This window comes from Sapajus apella, unplaced genomic scaffold (genome assembly GCF_009761245.1).
Source record: "Sapajus apella isolate SASKATOON/1434 unplaced genomic scaffold, GSC_monkey_1.0 scaffold6, whole genome shotgun sequence".
Lineage (NCBI taxonomy): Eukaryota > Metazoa > Chordata > Mammalia > Primates > Cebidae > Sapajus > Sapajus apella.
In genome coordinates this window covers 68,346,430-68,353,079 of record NW_022436946.1, presented here as the reverse complement: position 1 = coordinate 68,353,079, position 6,650 = coordinate 68,346,430, and the positions used below count along the sequence as shown (strand labels likewise).

Here is a 6,650-nt window from a genome sequence, read left to right as displayed (position 1 = left end):
GTTTAACCACCTCCCTCTTTTAGATTTTTTGACTCTTTAAACATTTTATATTCAGTCTTGGTGGGCCACACCTGTAATCCCAGACTTTGGGAGGCGGAGGCTGGGGATCACTTGAGCCAAGGAGTTTGAGACCAGCATGGGCAACATAAGTAGACCCCGTTTCTACAAAAACAAACAAACAAAAAGGCCAGGCGTGGTGGTGCTTGCTGGTGGTCACAGCTACTTGGGAGTCTGAGGTGGGAGGATTCCTTGAGCCTGGAAGGTTGAGGTTGCAATGAGCCATGTTTGCACCACTGCACTTCAGCCTGGGTAAGAAAGTGAGACCCTGTCTCAAAAACAATTTCAAATTTGAATAATTTTACTAACATTTTTTTCTCCCTGAAGATATTTATACAGTGTTCTACTGGAGCTGAGGTTTTACATATTTAAATCAGATCTCTAGCTTCATGGGGCTCATAGTCTCTCATGGGAGACAGATAATTGAGCAACTGCAATGGATTATGCCAAGTTCAGGACTCTGGGAGCTCAGAGTGGAAGCCCCTCCTTCATCTGCTCTGTAGGGTTGGGGAGGTGCTGTCAAGGAAGGCTTCTCAGCGGGAGTGATTCCTGAGGTTAATAACCTGAGATTTGTACATATATCAGTCAGGCAAAGAGCTGTGGACTTGGATTATGAGTGGCCAGAGAACTGGCAGCATCTGCAAAAGCCAGACTATGAGAGAGATGAGAACACAGTCAAGTAACTGATAGAAGTTCAGTCTGGCTGGCGCATGTAGGAATTACAAACATTTATTATGAAAGTAATACATGTATATTGTATAAAATGTGAGGAAAACAGGAAATGAAAAAGTATATATTCTTGCCAATTTCATTCTGCAGAGTTAACTACTGTGAATTTTTGTTGCATTTTTATAATTCTTTCCATTTATAGTCATAGAACAGCATGTTTGGTATTATCCCAGTCTGGCTTAGACAGATATTTTACAGGTATAAAATGCATGTACATACATGAAAATATAGTAAAATTGGAATCATGCTAACATGCTGTTACCTGCTTTTTTCATATTACAATATACTTAAATATTTTTTATGTGCTTGGATGAAATTGTATTTTGAGTAAGTGAAATATTTTAAGTTGCACTATTTCATTTCTGTGAATAAAACTTGTTTTTGAAGTTAACCATCTTGATTCATGTTTGCAGGAGGAATGTTTCTTGAACCTAGAGGCTCCTATATCAAGAGTATGTGGTTATGACACACCATTTCCTCACATTTTTGAACCATTCTACATCCCAGACAAATGGAAGTGTTATGATGCCCTTCGAAAAATGATCAACTATTGACCATATAGGTAGGTATGCCCTGCATTTTGAGAAAGCTATTATGTATCTCTGACATTAATGTCCTATTAACCAAGACACAACCACCATAAGTGTTTTGTATTTTGGTAAAAGGCAACTTTCTGAACAAAATACGTGCTTTAGAAGAAAATTCAAATTTATGGTAGTATATTTACATTTTTGTTGTTGTTTTTGAGATGGAGTCTCACTCTTTTGCCCAGGCTGGACTCCAGTGATGAGATCTCAGCTCACTGCAACCCCTATTCCCGAATTCAAGTGATTCTCCTGCGTCAGCCTCCCGAGTAGCTGGGATTACAGGCACCTGCCAGTATGCCTGGCTAATTTTTGTGTTTTTAGTGGAGGTGGGGTTTCACCATGTTGAAGCCGGGCTGGTCTTGAACTCCTGACCTCAAGTGATTTGCCTGCCTCAGCCCCCCAAAATGCTGGGATTACAGGCATGAGCCACTGCTCCTGGCTATATTTATATTTAATATAAACATATCTAGCATATGTATACGTGATTTCTAAAAAATTGATGCATGCATATGTTAACATTGAATAGTTAATCGCTAGATGATGATGCTCTCTACCATGGTTTAGATTGTAAGTATACTTTATACCATTGTTTCAAGTTCAACCTTTATTTGTATATATATTTTTTCAACTGCTTAAACTTTTCATGAATAGGGGTACTTTCTGTATTTAAAAATGGCCCCTCAAGCACCATTAATTTATGTTCTAGTTATTTACATGATATGATAATTCATAACATTCTGAAATTTGCTTGTATATTATCTGAGAAATGGATTTCCTGAGCAAAAGATCTGTTTATTGTATATAAGGGGAAATTTTACTTGAAAAACAAACACACAAACCCCAAAACCCAGCACCACCACCATTTCCAGAATCTTTTTTTAGCAAGTGAATGTTTTTTACATAGTAGATAATAAATGGTATTTATTCATTATGATTTTCTAAGTCATGCTTATCTGCCCCTTCAGTGGTGTTATTCTAATAAAATGAATACCACAAATTATTAAGTTAGCTTTTCAGAGTTTTAATATAAAAGTTACTATCACTGACCCACTGATTTTGAAATGTTTCATAATGAGTAGATACAATTAGATCCTTTACCTTTTAATATCTAGGTTTTCCAAAAATGATTGTAATATCTTTTGAAGAACCATGTTTTTTTTCCAAAGGAAAATAAACTCTGTATAATAGCACATCCTCTACTTTTTAAAGATGAGAAATGCTGTAATTCTTGACTTCTGTGAATGGGTAGTAAATCTAGCTCACCGAAAATCAGAGTGAAATGCCTCCACATTTGTGCAGATAGAGAAGTTAACTCTTCCTCATATGTCACTGTGCTACCGTTATCCCTATGTTTTTTGTGGTTCTATTCTAAGAATGTTGTTATAGATGTAAGTTAGGACCATTAGCCCCCAGATACCTAGTATTCTCTCAGACATACAGGTGTAGATGCTGTTTCTGATGTCTTCTTAATGTCTGTGAAAGCAATTGGCACCTCCAATAAATCACACTTAGAACTGGTTAGAGGACTCCCTCACTTTTGTTGTCCATGCGGTTCCCTTCCATGGACCAGCCGTAATGAAGAGCCAAGGTATAGTGGTGGCCACGTCTTGTTACTATTTTTAAAATAATATTCAGATACTGGTTTTAAATTTAAATTATGTATTGCTTTTGAAACATAAGAAAAACATTTAAACCTGTGCTGAAAATATGATAAACGAGAAACAACTCTAATATGCTAAAAGTTAAATATAGTATTAAAGAAAATAGTCATGTATGCAATTGAGAATGTCTATAATTTTTTTTTACAGAAAAGCTGGAAGATTATGACTAGATATGGAAATATTTTTTCTGAATTTTTAAAATATTTCCTCAGACTTATCTCTTTTTGAAAAGAAAGTTTTTATGAAATTAACCATCATGAGATTGGCTGAAAAGTTCTACATTCTATTATTGTATTGTATTGTAACACACATGCATTGATGATTTTTATTATGAGTTTCAGATTAACTTTGAAAAATGTTCCACATGATAATCTTATAAATTCTGTTTAATTATATCTGTAAATATTGTGTGTAAGATAGTATTCAATGAAGTAAAAGCAGATTGTCTTTGGGTTGTGCATGTCTTTTTTTTCCTTTAGTAAAAAGTTTTTGTTTCAGGGTAATAGCTTGTTAATAACTTATTAATTAAATCTGAATTAAAGCACAGTATTTGCTATAGAAATGGTGACTTTTCAACTTTATTGTATTTTGTTCAGTTCTTTATGACCAGAATGGTTATATGTTGACAGAACTTCTGGAATGTTTTCCCTCATTCTTCCCTCTTGCTTTAACAAGGTGTCCTAATGAATATACTCACCTCCCCAGTGTGTGGTGGGTGGTGGGGCAGGATTTCTCCTACTGCCTCTCTTCTGTGAGATGGATAGCATAAGCCTGTCCATTTCAAAATTGCCACATTTTAGCTGTAGTTGTAGTGTTTTGCCATGATGTTGCAAAGAAATTTTTGCCCGTGTTCTTTATATTATTACTTGGATAAAAAGTAAAACAACATTAGCAGCAACAAATGGCTCTGACAGGAGGAAATCTCCTTGTTGGGGACATTGTCCAGTCCTCTTGTTTCTTACTCTGCCTCTTCTCCCCTTCACCATGTTTTACACAGGCCTGAGCCTGTCTAAATAAGGAATCTCCCAGCAGAATCCCTCATCCCGACCCCCCTCCCCTCCCCTCCCATATTTCCAGAAGGTTTCCTCTCGTAGGTTCCAGCAATAAGGTCTCTACCCCCATAAAGCAAAGAATGAGGGTTGTCATGTTTTTCTTTCTCTAGAAACACTGGAAAATAGAAAAAAGCAAACATTTTCCTATGACTACAATTGTATGCGTCCTTTTAAAACTGTAATTAAACAAGATGTGCCCTATCTATTTTTACCAGCAATTTGAAGTGGGATGCAGAAGATAACTTTTGTAGATTACCGGAAACTTGGAGGCAAACAGAGTAAAGGCACTTGATCACAGAGTCTCAATAGCCATGGTCTGAAATAATGAACCAAATCATTTGTAAAAATAAAACCCTGTTCTTGGATTGAAAGTAGAAAAACTTGTACAGCATAGGAAGGGAAAGGATGTAGTTTGTCAGCAACAAGTTTGGAAAAGATTTAGGGAGTCCAGTTGGCTTACCATACAGAACATTCTGAGTTTAAGATGCCAAAACTCAGTATGGACTTTGGCGTTCGTCTTCGTTCTCCACTAATGGCTCGAATCATCCTACAGAGAACTCTGCACTCACACGGTCAGTCCAGCCGAACAGGACACGTACGGTCGTCTGCCACCTTGGCCTACAGTGCGTTGTAGTTAAACAAACTGATTTTACTGAAACTAATTTTTTATGACCATTGTATGTTTTTAATGCTATATTTTCTATTCATTTGATATTTTAATAATTTCCTCTTAGCTATTTTAATTTTACTTTCTTTAGTTCTGTTTTTGAAGTAGCATGTGTGAGAATAACTGTGAGGATCATCTGTGCACTAAATGCCTGCATTTGAGAGCCCCTTTTTGCCTCGCGTTAGCCCTGCAGTCCCCACCAGTAAACACTCCCTTCTCTTCCAATACACCTTTACAGTTAACGCTAAACTCAATCTATGGCATAAGACATACGTAGGCTTTTAATTTGTTGTCCAAAATACATTTTTTACATGAAAGGAAGAGTCCACATTGTAAAAATAAGAAAATAGTGGCAATAAGGAATTTGGAATGCCAAGTGCAAAATCCTCCACTGCCCCACATAATAATGTCTGCTTCCTGTGACAACATGAATATGTAAACATTTAATTTCCGTGGTTTAAATTATCTAATTGTTTCAGGAAAAAAATGTAATAACTGCATTCCATGCCACTAATATGTTATCCAAGCTAACTAAAAGACCTGTGTACTTAAAAAAATAAAACAAACAAACGAGGAATAAGATTCAGAAAATTACCTCAAGTCAGTTCCTTAGGTTTAAATCTCGTAATCTAAAAACTCTTGGTCAAAATGTTTAGAAGACTCACTCAGAAGGTCCAAATTTGGTTTCATGAAATCCCTTTCTCATCAGCTTGCCTAGAGTGGATACATATGGTTTCTGGCGGCCTAGCATCCCTGCCTCCACATTCTAGAAACAGCGCTGCTGTTTGTTTAGAGAACTCCCTCTTCCCACCGCATGTGGTTCTGGAGAGGCTGCCAATCCCAACACTGTAGTGTTAGCCACAGAGATGGCCCTGATCCAGACCCAGCCAGGTACCTCAGAATAGAAAGTGAAGATACCGATGCAGAAACAAGAAGTATTAGACTCAGCCTTGTCAGTGACACTGCAGTCTAAAATACTGTGTCTCAAATTTTCACCTGCTCCCAGTACACCTGAGGCTACAACTGATAGCTGTTAACCAGCTGTGCACACAGACTGTGTTACTAACAGAAATCTTTGGCTTGATGGATGAGAAACATGACTCCAAAAAAGTCATGTTGGAATCTCCAAGGCAACTTGAGATTTAGAGATCCTGATATACTTCAAACCTGGGCCATCAGGTTTGGAAAGCAGTAGAAAATGTTCATATATGGACAAAGATGTAGAAACCCTGGCACTTCACTGAATACACTAATTAGAAATATTTACCAGAATAATTAGAAATAAAAAATAATAAGCATGAGGATGTCATAACTGGAAGGACTGGAAGTAAAAATGGATACAAGTTAAATAAAAAGGTGTACATCTAAAGAATCATCTTAAATGCACTTTTATGTGAAGTAATGGCTTCATATTACAAAAATAATAAAATAGTGATGGTCATAAATATGACTTAAGTTGACAAAGACTGGAGTAGTAGATTTCCCAAAAGGAGTTCAAAATTTCTAAACTCAACATGTTTAGGACAGAAGAGTGTAACTTCATTATTGTGCTGTTAACCTTGAAAGCTTAATAATGGCTTTTAAATGATTCAAAAAATTAACCACTAATAGAACTAAAAGCAGTGTATGTGTCTTCCACATCATTGCACAAATGGTATATGCTGAATGTATTAATTCGTTCCACAAACACTTAGTGAGTGCCTGTTATGTGCCAGGCACAAGACTAGGTTCCTAGGTACAAAATTAACTAAGAAATAGTCCCTGCAACACAAATGAGGAGCAGGTGGTAGGGGAGAGCAAATAAAGAAAAATAGGATAAAGCAAAGTCAAACACAATTAAGACATAAATAATCAGCTGAATTCCCTAATTTATAAAAAAAGACCTTAGATTGGGTTA

General features: G+C 36.5%; 1 long non-coding RNA gene across 1 annotated transcript; it reads left to right on the top strand.

The window, feature by feature from the left end:
• Window positions 1-618: 618 nt before the first annotated feature.
• Window positions 619-3,481, top strand: LOC116549675. Its single transcript, XR_004267996.1, has 2 exons — window positions 619-1,348; window positions 3,182-3,481. It is a non-coding gene; the product is annotated as an uncharacterized LOC116549675 (long non-coding RNA).
• Window positions 3,482-6,650: the final 3,169 nt, after the last annotated feature.